Raw genomic sequence first — 13,552 nt, forward strand, 5'->3', positions numbered from 1 at the left:
ACCAATTTCACTGAGATCAAATAACAAAAGTTTATAGTGTTAATTCAAATACGTGTCATCAACTCTTCAAAAGTCATTCAGTGGAACGTGAAGTATGAGAATTTAAACTTACAACAGACGTTATTTGCTTTCGAAAAATATACAAATCTTGTGTGCAACCGGTTACTGTTGTTGCAACATTTACAGTAAAATTTAATAAGTGAAGCAAGATAATACTTCTGTATTTGAAGTTACGTAACTCTCGTCAAAGGCTCTGAGGAAAAATGTTCAAATGTGTGTGAAATCTTATGGGACTTAACTGCTAAGGTCATCAGTCCCTAAGCTTACGCACTACCCTACCTAAATTATCCTAAAGACAAACACACACACACCCATGCCCGAGGGAGGACTCGAACCTCCGCCGGGATCAGCCGCACAGTCCATGACTGCAGCGCCTCAGACCGCTCGGCTAAGCTCTGAGGAAACAGTCTTCAAATAGTTTGTCCACAAACATTTCTTGAATGTTTTAATTAAAAAATGACAAATACTTGAGGTTTGCCTAAAACGGGGTTCATTGAAAGGTACCAAAAGCAATTAAAGGTGCTGTACATGAAACCACCACAAGTCGGGCAACGTGGGCCTCACGAACGGAGCCGATAAATGTTCACCACACTCCTTTTCCAAGTAACCAGTGGGAACACTCCCCAGGGCACAAAGATACAATGATAGCCTGATTAGAAAACGAAGTAATTGTTAAGTAAATCGAGTAAAAACAGAAGTCATCTGAATACACGCTAGCATTGAGGAGAAAAGAGTTGTGAAAAGTTGCTAGAAGATAAGATAACTGGTTAAGACAGGCACCCCACAATTACGATATTGAAGATGTTCAGAGGGCAATCGACATCATTCAGCTTCAAATCACGCCACCGGGGGAGGGGGGGGAGGTGGAGGGGGAGGGGACTTAACCGTCGTGCAGGACGGAAAACATAGTTGGAAGGAAGACGCGAACTAATGGTTAAAATGGCTCTGAGTGCTATGGGACTTAACACCTGTGATCATCATTCCCCTTGAACTTAGAACTACTTAAACCTAACTAACCTAAGGACATCACACACATCCATGCCCGAGGCAGGATTCGAACCTGCGACCGTAGCGGTCACGCTGTTCCAGACTGAAGCGCTTAGAACCGCATGGCCACTCCGGCCGGCACCTATGTAAACACAAGCTTGGCTTGGCAGTATAACCCACCAAAATATATGCACCAAGATTTGTCTCGGCAAGGCGCATAAGCGTGCGGGCTCCAGGTAACTGAAGAAAACAACTTGGTGATTTAGTGCGCGACATACATGACAAACAGTGGGAAACCTGGAGCTGCCAGAAGATGTGTAGATGACGATGACCCACCGCTCGACTCCAGACCTGGAGACCATAGGAAGTGTCCAGTGCCGTTGCCAGCGCACGTCCTTCGTGTCCAGAAGATGTTCAGCTAGGCTAACTTGGAAGCCACACGGGTGGTAGAACAAACAGCCGGCCCACTGCCCGCAGACCTGCGCTGTACGTGCTGCTTCACACACGACCACTACCCAGAAGACGATCTCAACGCCACTTGCGGCACAGTGCCACGCCACACATCGTGTTCCAGGGACGTGGCGCGAGCTATCGATCGCGCATTGGTTCGGTTTGAAATGGGGTAGGAGACTGGCTTCGAAGATGTGTTTTGAAAACATAAGAAGGAAAACTAAGAAGGAAATGGAAAGTGTGAGCAGTTCATTAGCTGAAGAATCACAGGTGTTACTGAGCAGACGTCAAGAATGTAGAGAACTTCTGTGTAAGGATGATCAAATACCAAATAAAATCCAGTTTGAACAGGGGAAATGTGTGCTGGAAGTTGTAAAGAGGTACTGTATGTAGAAGCAGAGACTGGAAAGGCGCTGAGGGAAATGATTAAATGGACGACATGTGGATTTGACGACTAGCCAGCAGAGGTGTTGAAAGGTTTGGGAAAAGAAGAAAGAAGAAAATACTGTATCTCCGTAATGACAGATTAGATTAGATTAATACTTGTTCCATAGATCATGAATACGACACTTCGTAGTGATGTGCAACGTGTCAAGATATTACATTACACGAAATATTGCATGACACTAATGTTTAAGTTTTTTCCCCTTAATTTATATCTAAAAATTCAACCAATGAGTAGAAGGACTTGTCATCTAGAGATTCTTTTAATTTACTTATAAATGTTAGTTGGCTATCCCTCAGGCTTTTGATGCTGTTTGGTAGGTGACCAAATACTTTTGTGGCAGCATAATTTACCCCTTTCTGTGCCAAAGTCAGATTTAACCCTGCATAGTGAAGATCATCCTTTCTCTTCGTGTTATAGCTATGCACATTGCTATTACTTTTGAACTGGGTTGCATTATTCATCTAGGACATAGGGGAACGACATGCTTATTTTCTTGCAACGGTAATGAGAAAACGAGAAATACCAAAAAATGTGAAGAGCAAAGGACTCTCGGCTTAATGTCTCATGCAGCGTAAGATTGCTGAATACGAGGCTATCTGGCAAGCTGGACAGGTGGATTGTGGAGGAACAGTTCGGATTTAAAAGGTAAAAAAAAAACACGAGATGGTGAGAGTTGTTAAGAATCATAGGAGAAAGATATTTAGAGAAAGGTAGAGAAATTTATGCTGTTCATATTTATTTCGAAAAAGCATTCGACAGAGCGCAATTGAACAAGTTGGTGCATATTTTAATTTGGAAAAGAGTAACTGGTAGGAGAAACGATAGATACAGAAATTATATTTACAACAGAAAGTAAGATTAAGGATTAGAAATGAAATACTGCAAGCAAGCGGCATTGGAAGGGGTTATACAAAGTTGTTGCCCCTTCCCTTTGTTGTTCGACTTATACTCGGAAGATACTATTGCGAAAGTCTTAGATGGATTGTGGCTGGTGGAAAGAGAATAGCTTGTACTGGGAGAAAGTGAATCAACTGTTAATAAAACGCTAAAACATGTTGCTTCTGTAGGATATGGAATGCGAATCAGTACAGCAAAAGCAAAGTGTGTGGTGATCGGCAAAGAAAGTAGACAAGCACAAATTAAGATAGGAGAAACTATTATTAGTAGAGTCAGAGCGTTTAAATATCTTGGTAGTGCATTAACTGAAAACTTGAGATGCCATCAGAACATGAGAACTCGCTTTGCTATAGTGAAGGAGGCATTCAATAGCAAGAGAAAATTGTAATGTGGCTATCTACATAAAGGTATTTTTCTGGAGTGTGGTACTTCATGGGGCAGAAATATGGACACTGCCACGAGAGAATGGGAAAAGGCTAGAAGCATTTGAGATGTGGATGTGGAGGAGGATGAAGAGGGTAAGCTGGATCGAAAGAGTGAGTAATGAAGGACTGTTGGAAAAAGTTGTCCAATTGAGACGACTGCTGCAGGTTATAAGAGAAAGGAAGAAGAATTGTGTGGGATATCTGCTCAGACAGCAGTACCTGCTAACACTCTTTTGGAAAGATCTACTTCATGGCAGAAAGTTAGGAGGAAGGAGGAGTTGCAGGATGATAGACGACCTAAAGGGAAGCGGATATTACAAGGACCTGAAAAGGATTGCAGAAGACAAGAGAGCATGGGGAGCTATCACGTGGAATCCTGCACTTGGGCGGAACCCTGCTGCTGCTGATGATGATGATTATTCACAGTTCGTCATAAGCGATCACGGCAAATTTGCCAGTGGCCATTACAGCGGCTAGCGTGTGTTAGATGTTGCTCCTGCTGAACGTAGAAGAGGCTTGTGTGATATGATCTCTCACCAGCTAATCGTCTTGTAACCACATAAAACTACTAAGTGACCGTTGTTGTGAGGGTTGGCCACTAGCCGCTAATACCTTTAAGAAGCTGTAAGTTATTGCAATTGGAGCTTCCTGTTAAGATAATGGTAAGAGAACTGACACTTAAGTGCTAATTGATATAATAGATAACAGACCAGCTGCCCCATGGAAAACCAAAAGTAACATCGGTAGAGGCGTAGTAAAAGCAGCAGCTCACCCTTATATTCCAGTCGAGGAAATGAACATGACCTTACCTATACCCACAACTGTACCATAGACTAAAAAGAGACAGATTCCATCATGGCGAACGACTTTAACTTTGAAAATTTCTGTCGTAAGCAAGTTTCTGACAGTACTGTCAAAACATCCATCATGTGCATAAGATCAACATCTTCTAGACTCGATGGGATCCCAGTACTAATGACTGAGCTTATTATTGACTCGCAACTCCTCATTATAATAGATATCTCCTACTGCTCACTAACCACAAGTGTTTTGCTTGATGCCTGGAGGCAAGGTGTAGTTAAGACACTATCTAAGAAAAGCACCCTCTTGTTACCAACCTATAAGAATTTTTCCGACACCGTCCAAGGCCGTAGAGTACATAGTCTTCTACTTAACTACAAACAACCATATAGATACGTATCAGTCGGGTTTCCAACATCGTCGCACAGCATCTGGTGTGTTAAATAACAGACTTTCTTAAGCTTGCCATGGACAGACAAACGACGCCTATCATGTGCCTTGTAGACATTAGCAAACCATTTGACACTGTCTGTTTGTACATCTTATTTGCTAAACTGTCCGCCCCTTGGTAGCTGAGTGGTCAGAGCGACAGAATGTCAATCCTAAGGGCTCGGGTAGTGGGTATTGTGTGAACCTAATCATCATCGACTCGTAAGTCGCCGAAGTGGAATCAAATCGAAAGACTTGCACCCGGCGCACGGCCTCCCCGACGGGAGACCCCTGTCACACGACATTTACATTTACTTGCTAAACTTAACAGCCTAAGTGGCTCTCTAAGTACACTTCACAGGTTCTCTGATACCTGACACCACGCCAGTGATGGGTCGTTTCCGGCACTTAAAGTCAGGATGGAGCCAGGAAGTGCCAATAGTCACATAGGCTTCGGTATTAGTTCCCATACACCTTCATTTGTACATCAACGAAATGCCATCAGTCATGTCCTACTATAAATATCATATGAGTTCTGATGACCTCCAGTTGTATCTAAGTGCAAACCCAATAAACTTCATGCTGCTATCAATAATTTCAGTACTGGCCTGTGTCCTCTATTGAAATGGTTACACAATAGGGGATTAAAGGTCAGTCCAATGAAAACCGAAATGGTAAAGGTACGTCACACTAATATCATTAAACCGAATTATCGCGAACCCTTTGACGTTAAGTGATAGATAAGTCAACTTCTCTCTCTGAGCATAGTAACAAGGAGCAGTAACAGATGAAAACTAAATTGGGCTGAGTATAGAGATGGGGGATCCGCTCATGAACTAATTCATAGAGTTAAATCTTTCAAAGGAATGAACAATCAGTAATTTAGAAAAAAAAAGAACGGTAGCTCCAAACGTTTCCCACACCAGAGAGAGAGAGAGAGAGAGAGAGAGAGAGAGAGAGAGAGAGAGTCGGAGCAGACCAGTGGGGCCCCTGGTAGTCAGTGCCGGCCTCTGCCCTGCTTTTGCCTTGGCTGCCTGCATTGTGCAGTGCCCCATTGGATTTTGTGTTTCACATATGCAGTGCCGTCTCTGTGCTTCCTCTGCCACGTGCAGTGTCTGGCGCACCTTAGCTTAGCATCGCACTTCGTCGGCGATCGTTTCAGTCGCACGTCCTGCCCTCTGGGCAGTTGATGCGAGCAACAGGACAGAGAGCCTCCTAGCGGAGAACATAAGAACTACTTCCAACAACCTGCTCGCAAGAGAACGGACGATTTGTCTCGGAGCAGGTGACTAGTGGCTGTTCACAGCTCCCCCCACCCTTGGAACTCGTCCGCTCAACACTCACCCCATCGTTCTCGACTCAAGCCAGAGTGTTGAGCAAAGCACCTCAGGTGCCACTCTGGTCTCTGCGGTCTCAGCTCATGCAGTAATACAGCTCGCAGCTTGACCTGCTTGACTTAGCGCCTCTGCATCGCAGTTCGTCTCTACTGGATATTGTTCTTTGTAGTAATACCGTTATATATATTACATAATTATGTTATGTATACATCATTTGGTTTTATTTTATTTTTATTTGTTTAAACTGATCAGATTAGGTTCCTGACGGCTCCTGCTACTATAGGATTTTTTATTATGGACACTCGAATTTACGCTTTAATTACGAGCGAACCGATAAACGTATAGCAAAATGTGATACACCAATATTTTCCTTGTTTTATCCTGCAGAATGCTATATCCAGCACTTTGGTCTTGAAGTCAAATTTATATATTTTTTTCTTATTGTATTACGGATTTTGCGATTTTAGGCGTCTTCGGAAGGAAACATTCAGTTTAAAAATATATAGCTTGCGATGTATTTGTAGAAGTTTAATGAAATTTTAATACATTATAGCCAAATATATTGTTAATGTAAATCTCAAGTTACAACATTTACCGATCACCCAAAAAACCGCGATAGTGCAAAATAGATCAATAATCAAAAACTTTGTCATATCGTGGAAATTTCAATAAACAATACAAAATTCTTGCTCAGTATCTGTGTTACTTCAAAATAGGATCAAATAAGATCAAAATACAGGTATAGTACTGGAATAAACCAAGTTTAAAGGGCAATGTGCCTTCCATATATTTGCTATTGTGAATGAGTGGTGAGTCAAGAAAAAGAGCTAGTTCATTTCAGGGAGTGAACAGTTCTGATCCGATCTCTGAAAAGAACAGTTGTGCCCATCTCTAGCTGAGTATACAGTGGCATTGTGTAAGAAGTCATCAGCATCTCTGCATGCTGTAAAAAATATAAAAAGCTCTACCCTTGTACAAATGCAAGTACATCCATTTCTTGGTTAGAGCCATGTCATCATGCAAGGCCATTCTCAGCAGAGCGGATGGAGCAAGAAACTGATGGTAAACGCCTGCATTTCATATATTTGTGATGTTAGACTCTTTCTTCGAAACATTATGAGCAGGTGTAAGTCTAGCTCCAGAGCCTAAACACAAAAGTCGACAGTAGAGCATGCAATATGTCCTTCTGTGCCATCACAACATTGCTGCCCTGAGTCTCTGTCTTGATATACACATGTCGACGACATGAGTGATGTCGAACCAGATTATACAAAGAAAGCAATTCATCCGCTACCACGGAACAGCACCCTTAGCCCTTCCATCTGACGCAGGTCCCACCCTAACAATTGCGCCTTTACACTCCTCACGTCTACAATCCGTGGGGAAGCCTGATGAACATCATCATAAAGGTCACATAAGAAGGAATAGTAAAATTCTTGCTACCTCTGAAATTACTGGGCTCTATCAGAGCAGAATCGCATCATTTTCTGAGTCTCGTCTTTGTCAGTTAAACCCACAGTTACAAAATAGAGGCGATGGCAGATCTGAAAGGAGACTATGGTCCAACACTTTCCAGATCATCTCATTTATTTACTTAATTATGTATTTATTTATTGTTCAAATGGTTCAAATGGCTCTGAGCACTATGGGACTCAACTGCTGTGGTCATTAGTCCCCTAGAACTTAGAACTACTTAAACCTAACTAACCTAAGGACATCACACACATCCATGCCCGAGGCAGGATTCGAACCTGCGACCGTAGCAGTCGCACGGTTCCGGACTGCGCGCCTAGAACCGCGAGACCACCGCGGCCGGCATTTATTGTTCCGTGGGACCAAATTAAGGAGAAGTCTCCATGGTCATGGAACGAGTCAATACATGAAATTATAACACGATATTAGAAACAGATAAAATGAAATATAAAAAAGAAACATACTCAGGTGGCAAGTCGTAAATTTAAATAAAGAAAATCAACAATGTAACACTGGAATATGCTTAACTTTTTAGTTCTTCCAGGAGCTTCTCGACAGAATAGAAGGAGTGAGCCATGAGGAAACTCTTCAGTTTAGACTTAAAAGAGTTTGGGCTACTGCTAAGATTTTTGAGTTCTTGTGGTAGATTATTGAAAATGGATGCAGCAGAATAGTGCACTCCTTTCTGCACAAGAGTCAAGGAAGTGCATTCCACATGCAGATTGGATTTCTGCCTAGTATTAACTAAGTGAAAGCTGCTAACTCTTGGGAATAAGCTAATATTGCTAACAACAAACGACATTAAAGAAAATATTACTGTGAGGGCAATGTCAGAATTCCCAGACTATTGAATAGGGGTCGACAAAAGAGGTTCTCGAACTTACACCACATGTAGCTCGAACAGCCCGTTTTTGAGCAAAAGATACCCTTTTTGAATCAGTAGAATTGGTTGGTTGTTTTGGGGAAGGAGGCCAGACAGCGAGGTCATTGGTCTCATCGGATTAGGGGAGGATGGGGAAGGAAGTCGGCCGTGCCCTTTGAAAGGAAACATCCAGGAATTTGCCTGGAGCAATTTAGGAAAATCAAGGAAAACCTAAATCAGGATGGGCGGAAGCGGGATTGAATCGTCGTCCTCCCGAATGCGAGTCCAGTGTCTAACCACTGAGCCACCTCGCTTGGTGAGAAGAATTACCCCAAAAAATAATACCATACGACATGAACGTATGAAAATATACGAAGCAGACTACTTTTCGTGTTGAAGTGTCACTTATTTCAGATACTGTTCTAATGGTAAATAAAGCAGCATTTAGTTTCTGAACAAGATCCGGGACATGGGCTTTCCACAACAGCTTACTATCTATCCGAACGCCTACGAACAGGGATCCTACAGTGAGCTTGCAAGGCAATCGAAACAGTTCCACCGATGGTCACGTGTGATTTAAAGTAACAGTCACTGCACAGAGGTCGGTGTAGCTGGCGGAGATGACACCAACAGCCATAATACCTGGTGATCAAAACATCGGTATAAATTAGAAAAGTGAATAAATCACGGAATAATGTAGATTGAGAGGTAAAAATTGACACACATGCTTGGAATGACATGGGGTTTTATTATAACCAAAAAAATACAAACGTTAAAAAAATGTCCGGCAGATGGCGCTTCATCTGATTAGAATAGCAATAATTAGCATAACAAAGTAAGACAAAGCAAAGATGATGCTCTTTACAGGAAATGCACAGTATGTCCACCATCATTCCTCAACAATAGCTGTAGTCCAGGAATAATGTTGTGAACAGCACTGTAAAGCATGTCCGGAGTTATGGTGAGGGATTGGCGTCGGATGTTGTCTATCAGCATTCCTAGTGATGTCGGTCGATTACGATACACTTGCGGCTTCACGTAACCCCAAACCCAATAATTGCACGGACTGAAGTCTGGGGTCCTGGGAGGCCAAGCATGACGAAAGTGGCGCCTGAGCACACGATCTTCACGAAACGACGCGAGCAAGAGATCTTTCACGCGTCTAGCAATATGGGGTGGACCGCTACCCTGCATAAACATCGTACGTTCCAGCAGATGTTTATAAGCCAAGCTGGGGATGATGCGATTCTGTAACAAGATTGTCATGCGCAGTCACTGACGTTTTGCTGTCCATCGCCATCTGTCGGACATTTTGCGAACTTTGTTTTCTCTTTTGTTGTAATAAAACCCCCATGTCATTCCTATAATGTGTGTCAATTTTTACCTCTCTATCTACATTACTCCGTGGTTTATTAAGTTTTCAAATTTATACTGACTGTTTGATCACCCGGTACTATCACGCATTCTATCAGATAAATAAAATCTGTCAAGCCTGCTGGTATAAGTAGCAGTAAGGTAAGTATATTTCAGGAGAGCCGGATATTTAACGACCCGTACATCTTGCAGTTTCAAGGAACGAACTAAATCTGATCAAAGTGCAACAAACAATTAAAATCACCAACTATCGAAATATTCAGTGGACTTTTCCGTAGTAAATAAACTACCTCTTCCATGTAAAATCGCGTACGGTCCAAAGTGCGTCCGGTAGCGAACAGTGCATAAAGCGGAATACAGGTCAAGTGATAAGAGTACTGCTCCAGCGTTTGGGATCCGTATCAGGTCGGATTGACGGAGGACATAGAAGCAATTCCGAGGCGGGCTGCTAGATTTGTAACTGGTAGGTTCGATCACCACGCGAGTGTTACGGAAATGCTTCAGGAACTCGAGTGGAAGTCTCTATAGGAAAGGAGGCGTTCGTTTCGTGAATCGCTACTGAGCAAATTTAGACAATCAGCATTTAAAGCTGACTGCCGCCAACTTACATTTCGCGGAAAGACCACAAAGATAAAGTAAGAGAGATTAGAGCTCGTACAGAGGCATATAGGCGGTCATTTTTCCATCGTTCTGTTTGGGAGTGGAAGAGGGAGAGAAGATGCTGGTTGTGGTACGAAGTACCCTCCGCCACGCACCGCATGGTGGATTGCGGAGTATGTATGTAGATGTAGATGCAGATGTTCGGTTTGTGGGGGGGGGGGGGGGGGGGTTTCAACTGCGCAGTCATCAGCGCCGGAACAAAGTCACAACTCTTACACGATCTAATGTAGCCACGAAAGATGATAATGATGACGAGGTGACTACGTATTGTTGGTAGTCGTTGCTTAGCATGTTGTAAAATTGTCATTATTGTGAGTTGTCTGCCTGTTTCAGGAAGTTACGTAACATGAGTCTCCGAGCTTACCCCGGCATAACTGACATATGGAAAGAGCAGTTAATGTATGAACTCCGTGTGCGTGGGCTGCCGGTTGACGAAAATGTGTCTGATTTGGCGGCCAGGCTTCGTGCAGCGGTCGACACTCCCATTGCCCTATCGACAGACGTCGTTAGTGAGGTAGGCGACTTGCTGTCGAATATCGAAACAGCTTTAAGTGATGCAGGTAGGACAATTGAATTTCTGGCGTCTACTCAGCCGACGCATAGACAAATTTGTCACGTGCAGCCGCATTTAGCCCATTACTGTAATTGTTTATCGGATAGTGCTTCAATCGATTTCAGTGATGCTAGTGGTGCTCTCCCTCGTAGGTTGTTTGATGTTGATGGAGGTTTGCAGTCACGCGCCGTTTAAGTACTAATTTAGAGCCTCAAAATGTGAGTGAGGTCACACCCGTTAAGTGTAACGAAATAATATTTGAGTTTATTTTCCAACTTATCTAATCCAATTATGGTTGTGTTGAAAGACATATCGGTCTAGTATATGGAAAATGTAGGCCAGATTCAATCCTTCCTGTGGTGGTTAGTCCGTCTCCAGATTCACGCTGACGCGTTGTATATTCCACAGTCTTTAGCTTTCTTATATCCGATGGCTAAGGGTGTGTTTAGTAATATGATAGCCAAGGAATTGGAGCAGGGGACCTTAGTTCAGCTCCGTTAGCATATTATTAATAGAAGGTTCACGGCGCGTCTAAATAGAGCGGAAATGTTATTGGAAGGTCCAAGCGTGTAACGAAACCTTAGCGCAGTATTTTGAGAGGGTTCGCACCAACGTAGTGGCGTTGGATATGCGTGTGTTCGACTTTGTTTATATCGAACAATGTTGGAAGGCATGCGCATACAGGATCGCAACAAGTTGAAATTTGTACAGCGTCATTGCTCTATGGAACAGTTTCAACATTTCGTTGATTCTATTCATGCTGTTTCTTGGGTGGACGAACAGTGTTTCCCTGCACAAGGGAGAGTAATATCTGAGGCACCAACGTGTAGTAACTCTATTAATATCAGTTCTATTTCAGTAGTTCCGTGATGAGGTTGACAATTTATTGCGGGATTGTCCGGTACTTGGGAGCCCTCGTTCAAATAGCTGACGCCCGTGGATGGGAAATGGGGGTGAGTATACTAACTGGCCAGTGAATTGTATAGCCATTCAGGCAACGCATGTTCTGGCGCTCCGTCTGTGCTAGGGTAGAAGAGGAAGCAGTGTGTGCATTGCTGGATTAGGGTAGTTCCTTATCCTTAGTTGATTATGACTGATTCATAGAATATAAAGATTTGTGCAGGTTTTCATCTCCGCAGTCTCCGGTTCAGAGATGTTGGGTCACTGATGGCCGAGAGTTACCTGTAATAGGGAAGGTGCGGGGGTGGTTGCAGGTCGATAAATTCTCATGGCCTCATAGATTTTTCATAGCTAAGAATTTGAGGGTCCCTTTGTTGCTCGGGTGTGTTTTGATCCAGCATGCCGGTTTGGTATTCGATTATGCCGGGAGTGTCTTTTCTTTTAAGTTTGCGCATCACCATCGTCTCTTTGTGTTCGTCCCAGCGGTCTTGGACAGGGGATGCGAGCTATGTGTGCAATGTGCACATTGATACGGGTTGTCTTACGGCGTATAAAGTGCAGGCTCTCAAACAGGTCTAGGAGCGCTGTCCTTAGGTCTTATCGGATAAGTTGGGGGAGACCAAAATTCTTAAGTATGACATCCAATTAACGAATAGTGGGCCCGTCCATCTGGCCCCTTATAGGCTGTTTCCACCGAAGATGAAGATTTGGAGAGCAAAAATCGTTAATCCCGAGGGGGTGATTAGACCATCCGCCCTATGCTTCGCCTACATTTTTAGTGCTCAAACACCAGTGTAGTGATTTTCGTATGGTACTTGGTTACCGGAAGTAAACAAAAGGTGGTGTTGGATTCAGTTCCCTTGCCCGATTTGCACAATTGCATTACCCGGTTTGCAGGTGCTAATGTGTTCACCATCTTAGATCTCAGTCACGCATATTAGCAGATGTCGCTTGCCGAGTCCTGAAAGCCTGTGACATCATTCTGCACGGGCTGGAATATATATGAGAATGAGATATCTACTCTGCAGTGGAGTGTGCGCTGATATGAGACTTTCTGGCAGATTAATACTGTGTGCCAGATCGGGACTCGAACTCGGGACCTTTGCCTTTCGTGCGCAAGTGGTCTACGAACTGAGCTACCCAAGCACGACTCACGACCCGTCCTCACAGCTTTATTTCTGCCAGTACCTCGTCTCCTACCTTCCTAACTTTACAGAAGGTCTCCTGGAATATATTTGAGTTCAACAGGGTCCCTCTTTTGGTTCGGCCACTTGTGCGGCTGTGTTGTCCCGTTTGTTGGATGTGGTCTTAGGATACTAGAAGTTCGTCTGTGTCCACAACTATTTAGATGACTTAGTCATGTACAATCGCACCTTTGGGGAACACGTTGTTCACCTGGAGCCCGTTTTCCTAAGGTTGCGTTATGCTGACCTCACCGTCAAACGATCTAAGATCTCCTTGTGTAAACAACAGATTTCTTTCTTGGGCCATTTGGTATCTACAAAAGGTGAAAGCATCGACCAGGATTTTCTCCCCTCCTCAGAATAAGAAACATGTCGCTCGCTTCGTTGGCATGGCGAATTTCTTCGGTAAATTCATTGCCGATTTCGCCCATCTTGCAGGCCCCCTTAATGATTTTCGGAAGGAGAATAGCGATTTCGTATGGGGAGAAAATCATCAGCCAGTGTTCGAGCAGATCAAGACTGCAATTAATAGTCTCCCGTTGCCAGCTGTACAGAACTTTAATTTTACGTTTGTGGTACAGATCGACGCCTATCATACCGGGGTAGCGGCAGTATTACTTCAGGAACATGGAGGGGAGAGGCGACCTCTAGCTTATGCCTCATGGCGACTGACAGCTCCTGAATCCAACTATTATGATTATGAATTAGAGGC

This window comes from Schistocerca gregaria, chromosome 9, assembly GCF_023897955.1.
Source record: "Schistocerca gregaria isolate iqSchGreg1 chromosome 9, iqSchGreg1.2, whole genome shotgun sequence".
NCBI classification, from domain to species: Eukaryota; Metazoa; Arthropoda; class Insecta; order Orthoptera; family Acrididae; genus Schistocerca; species Schistocerca gregaria.